Consider the following 24,886-nt stretch of genomic DNA (forward strand, 5'->3'; position numbering starts at 1 on the left):
TCATACCATAGGCTAGCTTCTAGGGTTTAGCCTCTCTGATCTCGTGGTAGATCAACTCTTGTACTACCCATATCATCAATATTAATCAAGCAGGAGTAGGGTTTTACCTCCATCGAGAGGGCCCGAACCTGGGTAAAAACATCGTGTCCCTTGTCTCCTGTTACCATCCGCCTAGACGCACAGTTCGGGACCCCCTAGCCGAGATCCTCCGGTTTTGACACCGACACTCGTCCCAAGCACATAGAAGTTGACTATCACTTTGTGAGGGAACGTGTTGCACAAAAGCTTCTTCACATCAAGTTCATATCCTCCAAAGATCAACTTGCTGACATCTTCACGAAGCGACTTCCACAACCTCAGTTTGAAGGTTGTAGGCACAATCTTAACTTCCTTTGTACTTCAGGCCCCAGTTAAGCTCTAGTGGAAAAAATCCTAACTATGGCGTGGCAAATAGTACCTTGCTGGCGTAGACACCCAACCACTACTAGGGAAAACCTTATACACATAATCTTACCAGCAACACGATTTAAAATAAGGTGCTACTACTACTTAGCAGTAGCGTGTGGCAACAAACCGCGCTAATGATATCTGCATAGCCGTAGCGCGTTAGGAGGAAACAACGCTACTACTACAATTGCCACGGCCTTGCCGCGCTAGGTCCTAGGTATTAAGAACAATTAGTTAGTGTTGATTATATATGACAATGATGATGATGAGAAGTTTTTATTATGTGCTACAACGTGTTAGAGTTGATGATGACGACGAGGAGGAGGAGTTGTTATTATGAGTACTATGGTGATGAGGGGGATTTGTTCTTATAACTAGTGAACAAGTTGTTATATGATGTCTCATGGATGAAAATGATGATGATGAGGACTTGTTATATGACAATGATGTATTATGATGATAAGTTGTTAATGATATGATGATGATGATGAGTTATTACATCATTGGGGGAATGAACCACAGATTAGTGTCAAGTGGATGGATCCAAATTGACCATTGGTCACTTTGGGTCCATCCACTTGAAACTAACCCGCAGATCATGTTCACTTTCGATACATCCACTTGAAACTAATCCGCCGTTCTTTCACCCAATGATCTAATAACTCACTATGATGTAAAAACAAACTCTAAATTGCTATTGTAAGAAAACTTGTATAATGGTGTATGAATACGACATAAAACCAAAAGGAAATAGAATACATACTAATAGTCATAGCACGGTTAGAGAGGAGCGCTGCTAGTAACTTCCAGTAGCGTGTTCTACCAAAAGTCCTACTGCTAAGTATGTATAGCAGTAGTGCGGGCAAACCCACACTACTGCTACACTTTAGCTGTAGCATCGTAGCAGTAGCGCGCCACTTCTAGACCTAAAACCGGCGCTACTGCTAGCCTTTTCACTAGTACTGAACGCCACCAACATAGCGCCATTGTTAAGAAATAGTAGTGGTGTGGGTTGATACATCAGCACTATCGTACATCGTGCTGGTGTGTAACCAGTCCAGTGCCAGCACTAAGTTCATCATAACTTTAGCGTAACTACTTCTCCAACACCAGCAAATGATTTTTTTCGTAATATTTTTTCTCATCAACACTAGCTACTTACATAATATATACTATTGAACACAATATACTGATCAACACTAGGTACTTAATTAATAGGTTGTCATTACAGAAGAGGCTCAAGAACTCAGCAGGTTGATATTAATTAAACTTCACAAAAGTTGCTCACTCAAGTACTCTAGCTACTCGATCATCATCAAATAATAAGAGGAACTAGGCTTCATCAAGGAGTATATCCAAATGGAGAAGCTTCTTTCTATCCCCCTCTCCTTCTCTTTTTAAATGATCTATGTCCATCTTCAGGTCAATCCTCTCAGCCCTGAGGTGTCTCCTCTCCTCCTTCAGTCTATCCCGATCCTCGACGAGCTTATCCCTCTCGTCCCTAAGATGATTAGTCTCCTGAATGGGCCGAACTGTCTCCTTGCGTAGCTGCTTAATCTCCTCCTTTAGCTCGTCATTTGCCCCTTGCACGCTCTTGATGACATACTCATAAGTGTTTAAGAATTCATTGTTGGCCATGTCCACATCGCACATCGACTCATTGTTACCTCCAGAATTGACCATGACCTACAAACACAATGCGTATACCATCAAGATAATATGAAATTTCATATCACTGAATAAATATTGCAATGTATAGAACTAATTAGACTAGATAGCAGGTATAGAACTAATTAAAGTAGATAGCAATGTAATGTGTAGAACTATTGGATTGCGACTACATTTGCCACACTACTTTGCCACACCTAACTTGGAGCATTACTTTCGAGTGGAAATTTTCTTTGGACAATCAACTATTTTGCCACACCTAACATGGAGCATTACTTTCGAGTGGAAATTTTCTTTGGTGAAAAAGTAGTACACAACAGATTTCCCCCAAGGTATTTATGGATTATAGCAGCAACTCAAACACTTCATTTCAGAATTTAAAATGCTTCCAAAGATGATAACTTAAAAAATATATATACCTTACACTACTAGGGAAAACCCTAGTAGTACCGCTTGAAATATGCATAGCAGTAGCGCTGGGTCCAGTGCTACTGCTTGCAACCTCTTGAGCACTGTGTTCGTTTTCCCTTGAAGAGAAAAGGGTGATGCAGCAAAGTAGCGTAAGTATTTCCCTTAGTGTTTGAGAACCAAGGTATCAATCTAGTAGGAGGCTCCTCAAAAGTCCCACACACCTACACAAACAAACAAGAAACTCGCAACCAACGCGATAAAGGGGTTGTCAATCCCTTCACGGTAACTTGCGAAAGTGAGATCTAATAGAGATAATAAGATAAGATAAATATTTTTGGTATTTTTATGATATAGATTGGAAAGTAAAAGATGCAAATAAAAGTAGATGGCAAACTTATATGATAAAAGATACACCCGGGGGCCATAGGTTTCACTAATGGCTTCTCTCAAGATAGCATAAGTATTATGGTGGGTGAACAAATTAATGTCAAGCAATTGATAGAAAAGCGCATGGTTATGAGATTATCTAGGCATCATCATTTATATAGGCATCATGTCTGTAACAAGTAGATCGAAACGATTCTGCATCACTACTATTACTCCACACATCGACCGACTCCTGCTTGCATCTAGAGTATGAAGTTCATGAAGAACAGAGTAACGCATTAAGAAAGACGACATGATGTAGAGGGATAAACTCATGCTATATGATATAAACACCATCTTTTTATCCTCGATGGCAACAATGCAATACGTGAATTTCTGCCCCTGCTATCACTGCGAAAGGACACCGCAAGATTGAACCCAAAGCTAAGCACTTCTCCCATTGCAAGAAAGATCAATCTAGTAGGCCAAACCAAACTGATAATTCGAAGAGATTTGCAAAGATAACTTAATCACACATAAAAGAATTCAGAGGAGATTCAAATATTTCTCATAGATAAACTTGATCATAAACCCACAATTCATTGGATCTCGACAAACATACCGCAAAAATAGTTACCTCGAATAGATCTCCAAGAATATCGAGGAGAACTTTGTATTGAGATTCAAAGAGAGAGAAGAAGCCATCTAGATAATAACTATGGACCCGAAGGTCTATGGTAAACTACTCACAACTCATCGGAGAGGCTTTGGAGATGATGTAAAGGACCTCCGTGGTCGATTCCCCCTCCGACGGAACGCCGACGAAGGCTCCAAGATGGGATCTCGCGGATATAGAAGGTTGCGGCGTTGGAAATAGTTTTTCGTGGTGCTCCTAGATGTTTTCGGGGTACGTGGATATATATATATATAGGAGGAAGAAGTAGGTCGGTGGACGCTCGAGGGACCCACGAGGGTGGGTGGCGCGCCCACCCCTAGGGGGAGCGCCGGGCACCCTCGTGGCCGCCTTGTTCGTTGCTTGACGTCCACTCCAACTCCCCTGGATTGCATTTGTTCCAAAAAGATCGCTCCCGAAAGTTTCATTCCGTTTGGACTCCGTTTGATATTCCTTTCCTTCGAAACACTAAAATAGGCAAAAAAACAGCAATTCGGGCTGGGCCTCCGGCTAGTAGGTTAGTCCCAAAAATGATATATAAGTGTAAAGTAAAGCCCATAAACATCCAAAACGGTTAATATAATAGCATGGAACTATCAAAAACTATAGATACGTTGAAGACGTATCAAGCATCCCCAAGCTTAATTCCTGCTCGTCCTGGAGTAGGTAAATGATAAAAACAAAATTTCTGATGTGGAATGCTACCTAGCATAATTCTCAATGTAATTTTATTTATTGTGACATGAATGTTCAGATCCAAATGATTCAACATAAAAGTTCATATTGACATAAGAAATAGTAATACTTCAAGCATACTAATAAGGCAATCATGTTTTCTGAAAATAGCATCGCTAAAGAAAGTTATCCCTACAAAATCATATAGTCTGGCTATGCTCTATCTTCATCACACAAAGTATTTAATCATGCACAACCCCGATGACAAGCCAAGCAATTGTTTCATACTTTAGTAATCTCAAACTTTTCAACTTTCACGCAATACATGAGCATGAGCCATGGACATAACACTATAAGTGGAATAGAATGGTGGTTGTGGAGAAGATAAAAAGGAGGAAGATAGTCTCAGATCAACTAGGCGTATCAACGGGCTATGGAGGTGCCCATTAATAGACATCAATGTGAGTGAGTAGGGATTGCCATGCAACGTATGCACTAGAGCTATAAATGTATGTAAGCTCAACAAAAGAAACTAAGTGGGTGTGCATCCAACTTGCTTGCTCACGAAGACCTAGGGAATTTTGAGGAAGCCCATCATTGGAATATACAAGCCAAGTTCTATAATGAAAAATTCCCACTATTATATGAAAGTGACAACATAGGAGACTCTCTATCATGAAGATCATGGTGCTACTTTGAAGCACAAGTGTGGTAAAAAGGATAGTAGCATTGTCCCTTCTCTCTTTTTCTCTCATTTTTTGGTGGGCTTCTTTGGCCTCTCTTTTTTTTGAAGTCCGAAGTCTCATGCCGACTTGTGGGGGAATCATAGTCTTCGTTATCCTTTCCTCACTTGGGGCAATGCTCTAATAATCAAGACCATCATACTTTTATTTACTTATAACTCAAGATTACAACTCGATACTTAGAACACAATATGACTCTATATGAATGCCTCAGGCGGTGTACCGGGATATGCAATGAATCAAGAGTGACATGTATGGAATTATGAAGGTGGCCTTGCCACAAATACGATGTCAACTACATGATCATGTAAAGAGCAATATGACAATGATGGAGCATGTCATAATAAACGGAACGGTGGAAAGTTGCATGGCAATATATCTCGGAATGGCTATGGAAATGCCATAATAGGTAGGTATGGTGGCTGTTTTGAGAAAGGTATATGGTGGGTGTATGGTACCAGCAAAAGTTGTGCGGCACAAGAGAGGATAGCAATGGTGGAAGGGTGAGAGTGTGTATGATCCATGGACTCAACATTAGTCATAAATAACTCATATACTTATTGCAAAAATCTATAATCCATTGAAAACAAAGTACTACGCGCATGCTCCTAGGGGGATAGGAAAAGAACATTGGTCGTCCCCGACCGCCACTCATAAGGAAGACAATCAATAAATAAAATTGTGGTCCAACTTCATCACAAAGCGGTTCACCATATGTGCATGCTACGGGAATCACAAACTTCAACACAAGCATTATTCAAATTCAAAATTACCCAACTAGCATGACTCTAATATCACCATCCTCATATCTCAAAACAATTATCAAGCATCAAATTGATCATAGCATCCAATTCACTTCCTATGATATTTTTTATTGTACCCAACTTGGATGCTCATCATTCTAGGACCAATTTTATAACCATAGCAAATACCATGCTGTTATAAAAGACTCTCAAAATAATATAAGTGAAGCATGAGATATCAAAAATTTCTACAAAATAAAGCCATCGCCGTGCTCTAAAAGGTATAAGTGAAGCACTAGAGCAAAACTATCTAGCTCAAAAGATATAAGTGAAGCACATCTAGTATTCTAATAAATTCTAAATCATGTGGGTTCCTCCCAAAAGGTGTGTATAGCAAGGATGATTGTGGTATTACAAAAAGCAAATACTCATATCATACAAGATGCTCCAAGCAAAACACATATCATGTGGCGAATAAAAATATAGCTCCAAGTAAAGTTACAATAGACGAAGACGAAAGAGGGGATGCCTTCCGGGGCATCACCAAGCTTAGGTTTTGGTTATCCTTGAATATCTTATGGTGCCATAGGCATCCCCAGCTTAGGCTCTTGCCACTCCTTATTCCATAGTCCATCAAATCTTTACCAAAAACTTGAAAACTTCACAACACAAAACTGAACAGGAAATCTCATAAGCTCCATTAGTGCAACAAAGAAAAACCACCACATAAGGTACTGTAATGAACACATTCTTTATTTATATTGGTGTTAAACATACTGTATTCCAACTTCTCTATGGTTCATACCCCCCGATACTAGCCATAGATGCATCAAAATAAGCAAACAACACATGGAAAACAGAATCTGTCAAGAACAGAATAGTCTGTAGCAATCTGTAACTTTCGAATACTTATGTAACTCAAAAAATCCGACCTAAATAGGGAGTACTGGGCAATTTTTCCATTAATCTACATAAAAAGTAATCAATGCAAAATCACGTTCCTGTGAATTAAAAAAAATATTTTCATGCGTGCAAAGTTTCTGTTTTTCAGCAGAATCAAATTACCTATCACCGTAGGTTATCCTATAGGTTCTACTTAGCACACACACTAATTAAAACATGAAAACACATCTAAACAGAACCTAGATGAAATATTTATTACTAAACATAAGTAAAAAGCAAGAAACAAAAATAAAATTGGGTTGCCTCCCAACTAGCGCTATTGTTTAACGCCCCTAGCTAGGCATAAAAGCGAAGATAGATCTAAGTAGTGCCATCTTTGGCATTCAATTCATAAGTAGCTCGCATGATAGATTCATAAGGTAATTTAACTTTCTTTCTTGGAAAGTTTTCCATGCCTTTCCTTAGTGCAAATTGGAATCTAATATTCCCTTCCTTCATGTCAATAATTGCACCAATCGTTCTAAGGAAAGGTCTACCAAGAATAATAGGACATGAAAGATTGCAATTTATATCAAGAACGATAAAATCTACGGGCACATAATTCCTATTTGAAACAATAAAAACATAATTGATACTTCCCATAGGTTTCTTAATGACGGAATCTGCAAGGTGCAAATTTAAAGAGCAATCATCAAATTCATGGAAACCTAGCACATCACATAAAGTTTTCGGAATAGTGGAAACACTAGCTAGCACCCAAATCACACAAAGCATAGCACTCATGATCTTTAATTTTAACCTTTATAGTAGGTTCCCACTCATCATAAAGTTTTCTAGGTATAGAAACTTCCAAATTAAGTTTTTCCTCATAAGATTGCATCAAGGCATCAACAATATGTTTGGTAAAAAAGCTTTATTTTGACTATAAGCATGAGGAGAAGGCAACACGGATTGCAACAAGGAAATACAATCTATTAAAGAACAATTATCATAATTAAATTCCTTGAAATCCACAATAGTGGGTTCAATGCTATTTAAAGTCTTGACCTCTCCAATCCCACTTTTACCAAATTTAGCATCAAGATGTAAAAACTCCGAATCATTGGGACGCCTTTTAACTAAAGTTGACTCCTCTCCAGTACCATCATTATCAAGATTCATATTGCAAAACAAGGATTCAATAGGGTATACATCAATAACTTTTAGATCTTCATCATTATTTTCATGGAAACTAGAAGAACACGCTTTGTTAGCACGCAACCTAGCGGTTCTTTCTTTGCACTCATCAATGGAAATTCTCATGGGTTTGAGAGACTCATTGATATCATGCTTAGGAGGAGTATATCTAAGTTTCAAAGAATCAACATCAAGAAAAAGCCTATCAATGTTCCTTGCCAAATCATCAACTTTAAGCAATTTTTCTTCAAGCAAAGCATGAAAATTCTTTTGAGAGATCATAAATTCTTTAACGCTATTCTCAAAATCAAAGTGCATCTTATTAAAATTTCCATAAGAGTTGTTGTAGGAATTACCATAATTATTAGAGGAATTACTAGGGAACGGTCTAGGATTAAATTTTCCTCTATAAGCATTGTTACCAAAATTATTCCTACCAACAAAATTCACATCCATAGATTCATTATTATTCTCAATCGAAGTAGACAAAGGCATATCATTAGGATCAATAGGAGCAATCTTAGTAGCAAACAATTTCATAAGTTCATCCATCTTTCCACTCAAAACATTAATTTCTTCGATAGCATGCACTTTTTTACTAGTAGATCTTTCGATGTGCCGTTGAGAATAATTAGCCATAATGTTATCAAGGAGTTTAGTAGCTTATCCTAAGGTGATTTCCATAAAAGTGCCTCCCGCGGCCGAATCTAAAAGATTTCTAGAAGCAAAATTCAATCCGGCATAATAATTTTGTATGATCATCCATAAGTTCAAACCATGAGTAGGGTAATTGTGGATCATTAATTTCATTCTTTCCTGAGATTGGGCAACATGCTCATGATCAAGTTGTTTAAAATTCATAATATTGTTCCTAAGAGAGATGATCTTAGCGGGAGGAAAATACTTAGAGATAAAAGCATCCTTGCACTTATTCCATGAATCAATACTATTCTTAGGCAAAGATAAAAACCAAGTTTTAGCAGGATCTCTAAGTGAAAATGGAAATAACTTCAATTTAACAATATCATTATCCATGTCTTTCTTCTTTTGCATATCACACAAATCAACAAAGTTGTTTAGATGAGTAGCGGCATCTTCACTAGGAAGGCCAGAGAATTGATCTTTCATAACAAGATTCAGCAATGCAGCATTGATTTCACAAGATTCAACATCATTAAGAGGAGCAATCGGAGTGCTAAGGAAATCATTATTATTGGTATTGGAAAAGTCATACAATTTGGTATTATCTTGCACCATCGCGACAAGCAATCCAACACACAAGCAAACAAAAGGGCAAGCGAAAGAGAGAGGAGATTGGGAAAGAGAGGGCGAATAAAATGGCGAGGGTGAAGTGGGGGAGAGGAAAACGAGAGGAAAATGGCAAATAATGTAATGCGAGGGAGATGAGTTTGTGATGGGTACTTGGTATGTCTTGACTTGAGCGAAGACCTCCCCGGCAATAGCGCCAGAAATCCTTCTTGCTACCTCTTGAGCACTGCGTTGGTTTTGCCTTGAAGAGGAAAGGGTGATGCAGCAAAGTAGTGTAAGTATTTCCCTCAGTTTTTGAGAACCAAGGTATCAATGAAGTAGGAGGGTCCTCGAAGGTCCCACACACCTACATAGACAAACAAGAACCTCGCAACCAATGCGATAAAGGGGTTGTCAATCCCTTCACGGTAACCTGTGAAAGGGAGATCTGATAGAGATAATAAGATAAGATAAATATTTTTGGTATTTTTATGATATAGATTGGAAAGTAAAAGATGCAAATAAAAGTAGATGGCAAACTTATATGATAAAAGATAGACCCGGGGGCCATAGGTTTCACTAGTGGCTTCTCTCAAGATAGCATAAGTATTACGGTGGGTGAACAAATTACTGTCGAGCAATTGATAGAAAAGCACATAGTTATGAGATTATCTAGGCATGATCATGTATATAGGCATCACGTCCGTAACGAGTAGATCGAAACGATTCTGCATCTACTACTATTACTCCACACATCGACCGACTCCTGCCCGCATCTAGAGTATTAAGTTCATGAAGAACAAACTAACACATTAAGAAAGATGACATGATGTAGAGGGATAAACTCATGTTATATGATATAAACCCCATCTTTTTATCCTCGATGACAACAATAAAATATGTGCCTTGCTGCCCCTGCTGTCACTAGGAAAGGACACTGCAAGATTGAACCCAAAGCTAAGCACTTCTCCCATTGGAAGAAAGATCAATCTAGTAGGCCAAACCAAACTGATAATTCAAAGAGATTTGCAAAGATAACTTAATAACACATAAAAGAATTTAGAGGAGATTCAAATATTTCTCATAGATAAACTTGATCATAAACCAACAATTCATCGGATCTCGACAAACACATCGCAAAAAGAGTTACATCAAATAGATCTCCAAGAAGATCTAGGAGAACTTTGTCTTGAGATTCAAAGATAGAGAAAAAGCCATCTAGCTAATAACTATGGACCCGAAGGTCCGTGGTAAACTACTCACAAATCATCGGAGAGGCCTTGGAGATGATGTAGAGGCCCTCCATGGTCGATTCCCCCTCCGGCGGAGCACCGTCGAAGGCTCCAAGATGGGATCTCGCGGATACAGAAGGTTGCGGCGGTGGAAATAGTTTTTTGTGGTGCTCCTGGATGTTTTCAGGGTACGTGGATATATATAGGTGGAAGAAGTAGGTCGCTGGATGCTCGAGGGGCCTACGAGGGTGGGGGGCGCGCCGGGCACCCTCGTGGCCGCCTCGTTCGTTGCTTGACGTCCACTCCAAGTCCCCTGGATTCTGTTTGTTCCAAAAAGATCGCTCCCGAAGGTTTCATTCCGTTTGGACTCCGTTTGATATTCCTTTCCTTCAAAACACCGAAATAGGCAAAAAAACAGTAATTCGGGCTGGGCCTCCGGTTAGTAGGTTAGTCCCAAAAATGATATCAAAGTGTAAAGAAAAGCCAATAAACATCCAAAACGGATAATATAATAGCATGGAACAATCAAAAATTATAGATACGTTGGAGACGTATTACTGCTATCGCACTACAGTTAAACCCTAGTAGTCGCGTTGGTGTGGGCAGCGCTACTGGTAAGTATTGTTAGCAGTAGCACTTCCCAGACCAGCTCTACTGATAACTATCTATAGCGGTTGTTTAGATGACGCGCTGCTGCTAAGCCAGTGCTACTGGTAAGTATTTTCCAGCGCTACTGCTAATATTCCCGCTATCACAGATTTTCACCCACTACGAATTTGTGATGTATTTATACAGGCTCTAAACAATAGTTTCATCACATCATACTAAACATACACTATTCTCACATATCATAGACATATAGTAGTCTCGTCATACCATCATCATCATTCAACACAAATATCATCACATCTCGAAAATAGCGATACACAAGTGTGATCATGTCATGTCTCGAATAAGTGCAACTGCATGGTCATGGCACACACAAGTTTCATCATCTCTATCTAAACCATGATGTAGAAGATAAGAATGATCAGCATGAGCAAGAGCGCCACTATGTAGTACCGGCGATCCCGCCCCTGCTCATGCTTGAGTGTCCACCTCAAGTAAATACTTTCCGCTTCGGCTCTGGTGTCGAACCCTCTGAGGCTAGCACCCGGGTACCTGCGCACCTGGGCCAGAGCGGCTGGCCAGTGGTCGTAGACTCCTGGAACCATCCCAACGTACATCGCATAGTAGTCCTTCACTATCTCTGATCTATGTACCTGCATCATGAGTTGATGAATTGAACGATAATATGCAACATAATGAACTTAAGAAAACAAAGATGCATGATTAGCAAAATAAAAGCAACCAATAGTAAACATAAATGATGAAGTTCCTCATACCCAAACTAATTAACTAGAGCGATCTATGCTAGTTCAGGACCACAGTTTAGTTACATCACATAGTTTCGCCGTGCATAATTTCAAAGTTTTGCCATAGAAAGACACTAGTGATAAGGCACGCTAGTTCAGGACCACAGTTTAGTTACATCACATTGTCATTGACAATCTGTCCTCCATGTCGGCGTTCCAATCTTCATAGTCAGGGAGGAAGCACCCGAGCTTCGTGAAAGGCTTCAGGTCCAGACGTTGAGCGAGTGGAAGTGCTCGGACATCCACTCGCGTGATTGGCCAATGGTAGAACATCCCCGTTGTTTTTTGAGAACTTATACAGTGGGAGAGGCTCCCACTGTGTTTGTATTACTCAAAAGATATAATATAATGTACACCTCACATTTACAAGATACTCAACCTCCACTTTGGGAGAGAGTGTAACCAGACCAAGTTATGGGCAAGCTAATGGGGTGATAGAGTGTTTACAAAAGAGAGAATGAAGTCTCTCAAGTCTTCTCTAGTTCTATGTTGAAGGAGGGTGAAGTCCTGCTTGAATTTATCAAGCCAAGAGTGGTAAGTAGGAGGGACGCTTCTGAAGTGCTTGTTATTCCTCTCTTTCCATATGATCCAAGCTGCGTGTAAAAAGATTTCCATGAACATGGGTTTGTCCCAATTGTTGGATACCCGACTTATCCATTGTAACTTGGAGCCGGTGTCTTCCCACGTTATCCCTAGTTTGGACCAACAATTTTTACTGAAAGGGCCTTGGAAGATCATGTGTTCCACATCCTCTTCTATTTGTTGATTACATAGCAAGCATTTGAAGTCATCCCCAATGTTATAGTGCCTCCTCTTGAGCATGTTGCAAGTGTTTAGTCGATCAGAGAGAAGGAACCACCCAAACATCTTGATTTTCAGCCTGACCTTTGATTTCCAGAGCCATTGATATGATTGGTGGGCCTGCACATCCGTAAAGTAGAATTTGTAATATCTTTTGGTCTTAAAATCTCCCCATCCCCAACAATACTCCCAGGTGTCATGGGTATGCAAGTCTTCATGGTTACCTACGTGGAGCACCTTTTGTTGTAGACCGCGAACTTCTTCATGTGCTTGCACCGAAAGGGGTATGTGAAACATTTCATGGAGTGAGGTAGATCCCAAGAAATCTCTGACTAAAATATCCTCATTTATTGCGAAGGAGAAGGCCCGCGGGTATGATTCCGCCAGTGTAGTGTCTAACCATAGATCCTTCCACATAAGTACCGTCTCTCCAACATGCATATTTTCTTTAAATATCCCTCTGTAGATTGGGGTGAGCTTTAGCACATCCTTCTAGCAGAATGATCCACATGGTTCCGACGCGTGCGGGATCTTGTGCGTGTAATATGTTGTCCAGATCAAATCCACCTAGGGCAGGTCATGGTGGTTGTAAAATTTATGCAGATATTTGAGAAGGAGGGCCTCACTTTGGATATGGAGATAGATTATGCGAAGTCCACCACTTTGTTTTGGTTGATAAACCATGTCCCAAGCAGCCAATGAGTTAAATTTATCCCCGTGCTTAGTCTTTTTTGTCCAAAAAGGCACTTTCTTCTTATTTTATCAAGTAGCTCTAATATCTTTGGTGGGAATTTGAGAGTCCAGAGAGCAAATATGGTGACAGATGTAATCATCGTGTTGAGGAGTGACAGTTTTGCACCGTATGACATCAAGGCTAAAGTGCTGGTCATTATTCATTCCATCATGCAAACAAGAGGCATGACATCTTGGACCGTTGGCTTGGTTATTCCGAGAAGCAGTCCCAAGTAAGTGAAGGGCATAGATCCTACCTTACAGACAAAGATAGATGTGATGTCGTTGTAAAAATCGGCAGCATAATTAATTGGGATTAAAGTAGACTTGTGGAAGTTTATCTTTAATACAATAGAAGCAGCGTAGTCTGGGAGAATATCCTTGATAGTCCTAGCTTGGTTGGGGCAGGCGGGGAGTATAATGATCATATCATCGGCATATTGGAACAATGGATAATCATGCTGGTTTTGTCTTTGGAACGGAAGCTGTATTTTGCCTTGTCGGAAAGTGTCATTAATGGCAGCTGGAAGAAGGCTAGCTGTGAGCACAAAAATAAGAGGTGATAAAGGATCACCTTGAAGAACACCACATTTGCAGATGAATTTCCGGCCTGGTACACCATTTAAGAGGATCGATGATTTTCCCAAGGAGCAGATGCATTTGATCCAATCAAGCCACTTGGCATCAAACCCCTTGTGTTCCATACTTGTAATCATTGCATCATGCTCGATCGTGTCAAATGCTTTTGCAAAATCTAGTTTTAGCAGGACAATCTTCTGTTTTGAGGTTTGACACTGATGGATGTACTCGAAAGCCCAGGCCAAACAGTCTTGTATTGATCTTCCTTTGATGAAGCCATATTGATCACGATGAACAATTTTAAGTATGAGCTTTTGGAGCAGTTTAGTGATAACCTTGAGGCAGTAGTTGAGCAAAGTAATTGGTCTGAAATCAGAAACTGTCTCAGGTGACCGAACTTTGGGCATGAGTGTGATAAATCCCTCATTAATGCTCTCAAGATTATGTCCACCCTCGTAGAATTGATTGCATAGCTCATAAAAATCCTCTTTAATTACCTGTTAACATTTTTTCAGAAATAAGCCAGTGAATCCATCCGGACGAGGTGCTCTATCAGCCGGCATTTCCTTGATGATAGCATTGATTTCATCATTGGTGAAAGGGATAGTCAATTGATCGAGACGCTCAACTTTCTTGATGATGCCTTGCAGGTTGAATTTCATTTGAAACTCTCCAGATTTTCCAAGTCTTTCTTTGAACGATTGGTATATGATCGCCTCTTTACTAGCATGATCTTCTGCTACTATGTCATCAGAGAGTTTCAGTGTTGGAATAGTGTTGCGTCTGTATCTTTTTGAGGCCATTGCCTTTAAAAATTTAGGGTCTTCGTCACCCAATTTCACCCACCAAATGGTGCATCTCTTTTTCTAGTATTGTCTTTGGTAGTTCAAGAGGCGTAAAATGTGTTTCTTCAGAATTTTCCTGGAATTATGTTCTGGAGTAGAGAGGATTCTGAGATTTTCGAGGGCATCTAGATTGGCCAGGGAAAGATTAGAGTTTTCAATTGCCACCTTAAGTTTAGAGATACGTTTGCTCCACCTTTTCAACTCATATCTAAGTGCTTTGAACTTTCTGCATAGTAAAGTGCCGCATTTGTATTGGCATGTTTTAATGGTCTTGTCCACACAGATTGAACCAAATCCATAAAACCTGGGTGCTCCGTCCAATAAGACTCAAATCTAAAGATTTTGCTGCAAGGGATGGAGGTTTCAATTTTGACAACACACATAATATGATTAGAAACTGGTTTCTCTAGTGGCATAACTAGAGTGTTAGGGTAAGACGAAGTCCAGTTGTTAGACATGAGAAACCAGTCTAATTGTTCAAGGAGGGGGTTTGTCTGCATGTTGCTCCAAGTTAAGCACGACCCTTAATTGGCAGTTCAATTAATTGCTGAGAGCGGATGATGTCATTAAAAGAAATCACGTCATTAGGTGTACCTCCAGGTTTATTTCTGTTATCAGGGCTGCGAATATAGCTAAAGTCTCCTAGCAACAACCAATCTTCATTGGAGGGGATATTTAGAGTATGAAGCCAATCAATGTATGTCACTCTCAGGTCACCCTGACACGGGTCATGTATGTTCACCAGGGTCCACTCTTGGGCCAATTATGTGGAAAGGAATTTGATGTCAGAACCATGTCATGAGAATTGTGCCTGCGAAAATGGCACTATTCCAAATGGTGACAATGCCTCCTGAAGCACCCTGGGAGGGGATGTACGCAAATTTATCAAATCTTCTTGGGCAATAAGACTTCAGGAACATGTTATCAATGACAATTTTTTTTGTTTTTGCAGACAGATGACTGCATAGCCACTGGAGGAGATAGCATTCGAGAGTGCCAAAAGCTTAGGTTCAGAGTTTAAGCCTCTTACATTGCAGCACAAATATTCCAGCTCAATAAAAGTGCCATGATAAAATAGAGCAAACTAAAAAACAACTGAAATAAAGCGAGGAAATGGCTTAAGCGTTGGAGGGGCCGTCCTCAGCTTCAGCCATCAAAGCTTCAGAAGTAACTTCTTCTGGCAGAATGGCGCACTTGATGATTCCAATGTGTTGCGGCACTTGAACAGGAGTAGGTGGAGGGATCTTGTCTCGTTCAGTGAGCCAGGAACAACTTGACCTGCTTGGGCACCAGCACTAGGGACAATTCTGGGCTTGACTTTGGAAGGTTTAGCCTTGCTGTCAGAAACTGACGGTATCTTGGAACCATCATACTTATTAGAGCGGCTGTTGCAACGAACCTCTACCATAGATGCTGGTTCTTTAGCTTTTCCCCTCCTTATTATGGCTTTCCCCGAGCTCATAGCATCACTTGCAATAAAGCTAGTTGAGTCACTTGCATCGGAATCAGAAGAGGTGGTCATTGCATCCAATGAAAGTGTTGTTGCATCGTGGACAGGTAAGTCAATCTCATCCAAGATTTCTGTGATGACAATATTGGAGTTGGAATTCCTTGGTATGACAACGAGATCATTTGTTGGATGAGGACGGTTATCTCCACAAGACAGGGCCCAAGAACTACTGCCAGGGATCATCTTAGTGACATATACTGAATCTGTAGTATGTTGGACAGTTATGGTAGAAGAAAGAATAGTGAAATGTCCCTCTTTCTCAGCAATGCTAACATTAAATTGCACTGAAATGTCACGAAATCCAAACCCCAAGCTCCAGGGGCCATATGCAGCTATAATAGGCATAATAGCAGCTAGGAGGTAAGTGTTCAGCCTCAACATTGGCACATAGTCATTCAGAAGCAAAGAAGCATAAGTGTTCTCAGGAGAAAGCATAGAAAGCTGTAGACCAGCATTTAAAATAGACAGTGACATTTCCATGGGTGTTACCTCCTGGGTGGTCACAAGATTGTACGTGATAAAACTCAGCTCGGATTCGATGATCCCATGTCTTTCCTATGCTTGTGGCCCAATTGACAATCTCAACATCTTCGGTAGTAGATGACATGCGAAGGCGTTAATTATCCGTTATGTACTCCATCAGGTGATGCACGAGGTAGAATCCATCAGCCCTACTGGTGTGCAGTTGGTGGATGCAGCAGAAGTCGGTCTTATGGCGGGAACCGGCCCGTTCTTCCTATGCCTTTTCACCTGGATATATCCACCAGACAGGCTGAAGGTTATAAGGGCACTATCGAGAACACGCTTTACGTGCATGTAATCCTTTTTCTTGAGTTTCCTCGATGATTCCAAGTACATAGCATGGGAGTATTCCGGGTACAGAACGATGAGGACGGCGCCGCCCCCGCTGTGCAAATTAAGTACACCTAAAATTAGGCCCCATGCTTGCAAAGGAATGATTAACATGTACGAAAGGCTATGCGCGATGACTTACTAGGGATGATAAGGCAGGAGAATCACTTCCTTGTCCTTATTAGCGATCATGAATTCACCGAGGTACTTGCTCGCATAGTCACGGTGCTCTTTGCAAACTACCAAGAAGCTCTCGTGCATATAGTACATGTCCATACGCAGATATATTTTATGTTCTCGATCCTGATGAAGTAGTTGAGATACAGCGCACACATGCGGATGAACTGGAAATCCAGCTTGGTCATGTGGAACATGTCGTGGATGTAGTCAAATTGCAGGATGAACTGATTCGCGGGCCAGGTCTTGACATACAACTTCCCACCCGGCACCTAAGCCGTGTAAAGCGGGTATCCTGGTTCTTTCGCAATCAGAAGGCTTTTCTGTCTGGCTAGCACATCTTCATGGAGTCTCTTTAGATCATTGTTTAGTATGTGATCTAGCACTTTGGCAGGTAGGATCGGCTCACCGGCGACATGGAAACGCGTCTTACCTTTGACCAGTATTCTGTCTACCACCCGGGGTTCAGAAGCGGCTGGCTGCTTGAAGCACCTATGATGCCTTTAGGGCCTTTCCTGGGCGCTCTCTTCCTTTGCTTCTTGCCGGATGGTGGTAGTGAGCCCACCATACCTTCCCTAACCACCGCACCCAGTGTCGTCGGGCTAATCAGTGGACGGGCATCGGGGGGTTGCTGGGTAGAGGTGGCATCTATAGGCATCTCCTGCGAGGATGGCTTGAAGAGAGACTTTTTGCATTCCTCCTTAGGATGTTTCGGCTCTGGCAAATCAGATAGCATCAAGTCATCATCTCCATGCTCATAGCCTTAGTCTTTGTCGTCCTGAGCCATCAATCTTCCATCATCATAGGCGGTACTGAAATACTTGTTTGGGTCATCATCATCCTCCTCCATGTCATCATCAGCATTTGCTTCTTCGAAGGCGGGGCAACATGATCTGGCACTAATGGAGGCTCTGCCTCGCGTCGTATGCTACCATCCGCCATGACAGGTGTAGGTAATTTGGTAGGTGGGGTGGTGTTCATACCTTCTTGAGAAGGTGGCGTTGGCGTGATACTGGGCTCCTCGAGACGAAGAAGAGACTTCGGCCAAGGAAAAATCTGCTCTTGCATGCGCCAATCATCTTAGGGGTCTCGTTGTCTTCATCGACTGGTACCGGAGGAGGCAAATCCTCGAAGCCCGCTAAGACACTGGCCACTTTAACCTTGAAGACGCCATCGGGCATCCCTCAGTTGTGGAACATGCGGTCCTTTGGCTTCACGATCGTTGCCTTTCCCACAGCCACCTTTTGGCCCTTGATGTTGTAGAGTAGGGTACACGGGGTGTCCTCGCCCTACGAAGGAGACATGTCTGCGACATATAACATTTGAAAGGAAACTGAAACGAAATACTATAGACATGATGGTGAAAAGGGTATGATGCGTAATTACCACGAGGGCGTCGAGCTCAGCCAGTATCGAAGGCCCGCTGAGCATGCCAGAGACGGAGGTCAGGCTGCTATGAACAAGAACGGGACCTTTTGCGGTGTCTTGGGCAGGTGTTGGTGCTGTGGTGCTCGCCGAATTGCTCCTGATAAAGCTGGGAAGGGGAAAGTCCTCCGGCCATGCACTTGGATTGCTCTTCAACCAATCGAAAATTGTCGGAATCAAGCTGGCCACCGCGTCTGTGACCAACCCACTGACTACCCCGAGCAACTCTTCTTTGGTCTCAACTTTGTTCTTATTGACCGCAATCGCGACCTTCTCATCGATGCTCTACTGAGTGATGACCAACCATCTCTTCCTTCTTTCCTCTGGCTCCTTGGGGTAGCACGTCTTCCATGAGGCGCCATCTCCAATGCCGTGCACACGTCTATAGGACGGCAGCTTGTGCACCGGGACCTTTTTCAGTATGTTCAGGGCCCGGTTGAATGGGGTGTCCCACTTGGGCCTCGCCGATGACTGTGACGACTCATCGCTTTCGGCTGCCTTTTGGTGCTACTCTTTCTGCAAAAGGAACGTGGATGGTTTACTAATGTGACAAAACTTGAAGTCGAATTGATTAGAAGCTAATATGATAATGTGGTAATATAACAGTTACCAGAAGTCTCATGAATTCCCTCATGTTCGGGTCCGTGTAAAAGATCTTTTTGACTTTGTCACACTTGTACCTAGCCCTGACCCATTCATGCTCCAGCGGGTCGGTGAACTCCGCCAAGGGGTCTGGGATTCCGAGACTTTCACGTTCGGCGTCCTCCTTGGCCCATATGTGCCTCTTCCCCTCGTAACCACGGCTTCCAAGGCGGTGGGGAGGCGTGTTCCTGGCCTGGAGCGCCTTCATTTTCTCCGACTTTGCCTTGACTTCTTATTTACCATAATTCACCTTGAATTTTGCAAAGTCCTCTGCCGTTATTTTCGGATTATCAGCATGAATCTTCAACCACGATTCATTCTTCGCAATTGATTTTTTCACACGAAGTTTCCAGGAGGACAAGTCATTGGTGAATGTCACCATCGCCTTGTCCTTTATCTTTGTCATGGCGACGTTGTCCCACAGATATTTATATTTGCCTTCATCCCGGCCGGGGAACATGAACCTATTGTGCAACTTCTTTAGAAGCATCTGCTCCATATGTGGTATCTGCTTCAACTTCTTGTCGTTGATGTTGACGGTTTCCCTCAGGATGCATCCAAGTTGGTTGCCCCAGCACGAGCGCGCTTCCTCCAGCGTCGTTGGCTCTAATTTCTTGGGGTGAATCTCTGTGACCATAATTTGTCCGATGGCAAGCTCATTTGGTCTTCCTGTCCTCTTCTTCTTCAATGCTTTAACGGGTATGACAGCATCGTTGCCGGTCTCGGGCATGGTGTCGGTGTCGGTACTAGTGCCGGTGTCGGTGTCGGTGTCGGGGTTGGGGCCTCTGCCGCCACCATACAACCCCATCTGGTGTTCGTCCAGGTAATCGAAATAGTGATTTGCTGCCTCGATGGGGTCTGCGAGGTGAGCAGAATAACCCACGACTTCGGCGTAGGTAGACATGTTTCCTATTCAACAATTGTAAAAAAAAGTTATAATTAAGAGAAAAAAGGGGCCTATATTCGGTGAGAATGTTGATTCATTCCCCTTCCGGCAAAGCCCGGGTACTCCATATGTCCTAGTTTCTAGCATGAAATTTTTGGCACGACCTTTGCTAAAAAGTGGACATATGGAGCGCCTGAAATTTGCCGGAACGGAAATGAATTAACATTCCGGCAAAACATAGACCACTCGGATATTTTTCGGCATTCAACCAACATTGCAAAACCAACATATAACATCAATGACATATATCATTCAAGCAAAAGCATGCTTGTACTTAAATACACAAAAATGACAAAAATAGCTACAAACTTGCCCAAACTTGCTCCTAGGTTTCATACATAGCTAACTTGCTCAAAATTTTGCTAACTTTACTAAATTTGCTACTGTTTTTTTATTTGCTACTGTTTTTATACCTAATTTTTTTGCTACTGTTTTTTAAATATTTTTGCTACTATTTTTATACCTAATTTTTTTGTTACTGTTTTATAAACTTTGTTACTGTTTTTAAAATTTTTTGCTACTGTTTTTTTAATTTGTTACAGTATTTATTTTATTTGCTACTGTTTTTATACCTAATTTTTTTCTATTGTTTTTTTAGTTGCTACTGTTTTTGTAAACTTTGCTACTGCCTTTAAAAAATTGCTACTATTTTTTATACCTAATTTTTTGCTAACTTGCGAATTTTTTTTGCTAACTTGCTAATATTTGCTACAAGAATTTGCTAACTTTCTAAAAAACAAAAACAAAAGTTGTTAATTAGAGACTGCCCTAATTTGCTAACTTTGCTAACTTGCTAAAAAATTGCTAACTTTGCTAACTTTGCCCTGAACTTTGCTAACTTTGCTACTGCATTTGCTAACTTTGCTAAATTTCCCCTAAACTGATAACCTAGATGGGGACGAGGAGAAGGAGGAGGCTGGAGGGGGAGAGGGAGGTGGGGGCAGTACCTGAGGAGGAGGAGGAGGCCGGAGGGTACGAGGAAGAGGAGGCCGGAGCGGACGAGGAGGAGGTCGGAGCTTCGGCGGCGCGGACAAGGAGGAGGTCGGAGCGACGTGGACAAGGACGAGGAGGAGGTCAGCTTCGAGGCCGACGGAGGGAAGGGGTGACGGACCGGCGTCAACTTCCAGGTCGAGGGGTGACGCCCGACGGGCAGGGGCGATGATGGCGGCGCGGGCAACGACAGCAGAGGAGGGGGAGAGGTGGGAAGTGGGGGGAATGGGGACTTTGCAAAATTTTGAGCCCGCGCAGGCGGTGGTTTACTCAAAATAGCAGTAGTTTTGGTTTAGGAACCAACGCTATAGCTAGCTTAGCTATAGCACTAGTTCCTGGACCAACACTACTGCTAAGTTTTCCAATTTTACTTCTTTTATTTCTAAAATACAAGTAGCACTAGGGTGCTGGGTTAGGAACCAACGCTATAGCTAACTTAGCTATAACGCTGGTTCCCTAAACCAGCACTACTGCTAAGTTTTCCAATTTTATTTTTTTATTTATAAAATACAAGTAGCAGTAGCAGTGGGTTAGGAACTAGCGTCCTAACCCCGCGCTACTGCTACATTTCCTTTCTTTTTATTATTTTCTGCTTACTTCTCTTTTTCTTTTGTAGTGCTTTATCCCTTTTCTTTTCTGTTTACTTTTCTTTTCTTTTGTATTGCTTTATCCCTTTTCTTTTCTGTTTACTTTTCTTTTCTTTTGTATTGCTTTATCCCTACAGCGTCTCCCTCCCACACTGCACGAATATCACCGGATGCATGCATGTAATTTAAGGGAGATGTGAATACATCATTTGACCGATAACGGTTTCTTAAGTGCGTACACAAAATAGATACATATATATAAATGTAGGTTTCTGATCAGCTGCGTCGACGACGTTTCACATTGAGCTTCTTCCCTTTCTTGTTCGTTGCCGAGTAATTGAGCCCATCGTTGTGACTTTTTCGGAGCCATGGAGTATGATCTTTCTTAGGTAATGTAGTCTTGATTTTTCTTTTCACGTATGCTTCACCATCATCGTCATCTTCCCTCATCGGGTTGTCGTATTGGTCATAGTCTTCCTCGTTGGCGACTCCATCCATTCTGAGGATGCTCCTTTTAGATCTCCTCACGAGAACATAGCTGGGATTGGCTGGGTCAGTTATGAAGAAGCATTGTGTCACATGCTTAGCGTATACCCATGGCTCATTTTTGGCGATGACGTTAACGTTCACGGGAGTGCTCTTCGCGTCGGGTATAGACATGGTGGTGAAATACATGTTTTCTCTTACGACGTCCTTGGCCCATCTGACACGGAACATCGTCGCATCGTGCATTCCAGCATAGTCCAGCTCCCAGATCTCTTCAACCCTTCCGTAGAATGTCTCAGTCGTGTCGTTGGCGTCGGTCACGCATTGAATTGACACCCCGGAGTTTTGGTAATCACTATCCATGTCTTTGGCCCCCGTGTAGAACGTGTACCCATTGATATCGTAGGACTGATAGGTCGCGATCTTGGGCACGGGGCCATGTGCTAAGGCGTGTATGAGCAATCCGTCTGAACTTCCCTCTTGTGGGGGGTTTTCAAGAACTTGCTCTTTGAACCAACGCAAGAAAGTGGCGTTGTGCTCTACAGTAACTTCGTCGTCCGTCTTTAGCATCCCCTTATCAGGGTACTTCTTTACGATGTTTTCTTTGTGCCGTCCCACATAATCATCTACCACATCTAGGTGTTGTAGCACTACTTAGTTAGCCCTGTCAAAGTCGTTCTATCGATCCGAGTAGTCCATGTTCAATTCCCTCCCGCCGTTCTTGTGACCATCTCCTTCGAGCTTCCCATCATGCTTCTTGATGGGCAAACCAACAACAGAGTCTCCGAAGCTTATATAAGACTCGCAAAAGGAGACACACTCGTGCGTCAGATACCCCTAGACGATGCTCCCTTCCGGATGTGACTTGTTACGAACGAATCCTTTCATGACCCCATACATCCTCTCGAATGACATCATGCTATGAAGGAATGTCGGCCCGAGGTTGACGATGTCATCCATGATGTGGACACACAGATGCACCATGACGTCAAAGAACGCGGGCGGGCAGTACATCTCAAGTTCACATAGTATGACAGTGATCTCTTCCTGTAGCCTTCGGAGCTGCTTCCCACTTATGGACTTTCGAGAGATAACGTCGAAGAAGTTGCAGAGATTAGTAAGCGTGTCACGAACGTGCTTGTCCATTATCCCACTCATGGAAACTGGGAGTATCTGCGTCATCATCACATGACAGTCGTGAGACTTCATCCCGTTGAACCTTTTCTTCTTGGGGTCTAGAAATCTGCTTCTCTTCCCACAGTAACCAGAACTTACTTTGATTCCCATAAGGAACTTGATGAATTGATCGATCTCCTTCGCACTTAAGGTGATGCAAGAAGGGGGGAATAATTCTCCTCCTTCTTGTTGACTTTTCTGCCCCTTTCCCCCTCCTCCATCTCCTCCATCAACTTTTTACGGTGGAGATCTTTCCTGATCTTCAAATCTTCCAAGTCTTTCCTTGCCTTCAGCCCATCCTTGGTCTTATCCGGCATGTTCATCAGTGTGCCAAGCAAGCTCTCGAGGACATTCTTCGTGATATGCATTTGATCAAGGCAATGAGGCATGTAGTGATTGGGCCAGTACTCCAAGTCCCAGAAAACAGACCTTGTTTTCCACACCTTCAGCAGCGGCTCCGGCGCCTTTTTGATCTTTCCCGGTACGGGGCATTCTTCCCAGTTTCTCAACAGCTCATCGATTTCGGCGCCGCTCCTCTTACGTGGAGGTCCTCGAAGCTCAGCCAACCCATTGAATAGACCTCCATGCTTTCTCCACGGGTCATCCTTCTCGAGCCATCTACGATGCCCCATGTGCACAATTTTCCTGGACCCGACATCTTTCATTCATGTAAGCTGCTGAGACGTTTTATCATCCATGCACCTCGTGCATCACCAGTATCTGTGGCATACCTGGCCTGGGGTGTACCCGTAACCAAGATAGTCCTGCACTATCGTCATCATCGCGGCCCTCATATGGAAATACTCTCGTTTGCTGGCCTCCCATGTCTATGCCGGTGATTTCCATAAAGTGTCTAGTGCTACGTCTTGAGCTTGCGTTGGTTTTCCTTGAAGAGGAAAGGGTGATGCAGCACAGTAGCGTAAGTATTTCCCTCATTTTTTGAGAACCAAGGTATCAATCCAGTAGGAGGCTCCTCACAAGTCCCACGAACCTACACAAACAAACAAAGAACTCTCAACCAACGCGATAAAGTGGTTGTCAATCCCTTCACGGCCACTTGCGAAAGTGAGATCTGATAGAGATAATATGATAAGATAAATATATTTTTGGTATTTTATAATATAGATGCAGAAAATAAAGATGCAAATAAAAGTAGATTAAAAGGATAGACCCGGGGGCCATAGCTTTCACTAGAGGCTTCTCTCAAAATAGCATAAGTATTACGATGGGTGAACCAATTACTGTCGAGCAATTGATAGAAAAGCGAATAATTATGATATTATCTAGGCATGATGATGTATATAGGCATCACGTCCGTGACAAGTAGACCGACTCCTGCCTGCATCTACTACTATTACTCCACACATCGACCGCTATCCAGCATGCATCTAGAGTATTAAGTTCATAAGACCAGAGTAACGCATTAAGAAAGATGACA

Source organism: Triticum aestivum, chromosome 7B (genome assembly GCF_018294505.1).
Source record: "Triticum aestivum cultivar Chinese Spring chromosome 7B, IWGSC CS RefSeq v2.1, whole genome shotgun sequence".
Classification (NCBI taxonomy): Eukaryota; Viridiplantae; Streptophyta; class Magnoliopsida; order Poales; family Poaceae; genus Triticum; species Triticum aestivum.